This window comes from Penaeus monodon, chromosome 21 (genome assembly GCF_015228065.2).
Source record: "Penaeus monodon isolate SGIC_2016 chromosome 21, NSTDA_Pmon_1, whole genome shotgun sequence".
NCBI classification, from domain to species: Eukaryota; Metazoa; Arthropoda; class Malacostraca; order Decapoda; family Penaeidae; genus Penaeus; species Penaeus monodon.
Window position 1 is genome coordinate 3046814 of NC_051406.1, and position 1612 is coordinate 3048425.

A 1612-nucleotide genomic window follows, 5' to 3' on the forward strand; every position below is an offset into this window, starting at 1 on the left:
CATGTCACATCCTAACATACAAAGCTGTTTTATGGCATACTGTTTATACTCATTTACTGTTATTTTGAGTCTTCACTTCTTTTTCTTGTCTTGTTTCAGATGCTCATCCTCAAAATTTTCACCTGGGAGAAGAGGATTGAATATAAATTAGCTTAATGGTTTGGGGAAATATTAACACATTTCAGCAACATATCTTTAACGATAGAAGAGAGAATCTATTCTCAAGCTATCGCAAGGAAAAATAAAAACAAAAGCGTTGACTGTGGCTCATATCACTTACCTGTAAGCTTTGGCTACAGGGATCACCTTTGCACAGCACAGCATATACTTGGAATTGACGATCATATGGGGAGTACAACTAAATGAAGTTGATTTCAGAAATTGGCTTCACGTCCATCATTGTGTTTTTAAAACCTTTTTTTTTTCTTCTTTTTTCTAAGTTTTGAGTTATGATATGCTGACAAGCACAAGAAGTTATGACAGCTCTTTCTTTTCTTTTTTTTTCTCCTGTATAAAGTAGTATATACAAGACACTGTTATATCAGCATGTTCTAGTGCTGCAGTGTTATTGTTTTGAAGAATGTTAATATTTTGAGGTATATAATTTCCCATAGATTTTTTCTCTCTTACTCGCAACACTTGGTAGTTAAAAGGTATAAATACAACATTGAATAGCTTCAAGTTGGAGTTGTGATATGGCCAAATGTATCATTAGCCAGTTTTTAGAAATTCTTTCTCATTTCTCAATTTCTCTTTATCATCCTTCCCTTCCACATACACACAAGTAAAGTAAATACCAAATGAATGATATGGCAATGGTTTTCAGGAAAGCCTTGTATTATACTTGGTAGTATTATCCTAGGGAAGTTATACAGTATTGTAATTGTCCAAATAAAAGACAGGCCAACTAGGTATACTAAATAGACATAAAGCGAAACTAGATATCCTTACTAGCAACGTTGGCCACAGAGTCAGGGAAAGTGTGCATGTGTTTAGAAACGTGTAAGTGAGTAGTTAATAAATTTGTTTAAATGTAAAAGATAAATCTGGGAATAGCATAGGTAATGATATTTTTGTTGAAATTATTATTTGAAGTTATTCTCAATTTAAAGAAGTGACATACTCATGTAAAGACCATACATGTCATTTGAAAATAAGAATGATTAACAATTCTCACAAAGACGATACTCAAGAGGTGTTTAAAAAAGAAAAGTTTTTGTGATTACAACAATTGCAAACATGTACAAGCCACATCAGTATATGCCCTATACTAGCTCACCACTAAGGTGCACATCTCACATCTCACAAACTCACATTCTCCAAAAGAAGAATTGAATGTAATACTGCAGGGAACACATAACTTCAAAAAATAAAAAAAATAAAATCACACTATTAACATTTAATACAAACACAAGTTCATTATCGGAGACCCATAGTCCGTTTTCTTCACTTACCTGAAACGATACCAAGCTGTGATATCCATGTCTTGCTGCAACACGGAACCGAATAGCGTGGGAAAAGTAATAGTTGTATTAGGTCAAATAAAAAAATATATGATTATTATTGCTGTATTTTCATTCCATTCATTTGGCTTCCTTTTGGAGTGTTGGTA

The 1612-nt window shown here is 32.9% G+C and overlaps 1 protein-coding gene across 1 annotated transcript in view; it reads left to right on the forward strand.

The window, feature by feature from the left end:
• LOC119586106 (alanine aminotransferase 1-like) overlaps positions 1–1563 on the forward strand; it is a 58538-nt gene extending 56975 nt beyond the window's left edge. Inside the window, 1 exon segment of the mRNA XM_037934798.1 lies at positions 100–1563. The gene's annotated coding sequence lies outside the window, so the exon portion shown is untranslated.
• The last annotated feature ends 49 nt before the right edge of the window (positions 1564–1612 follow it).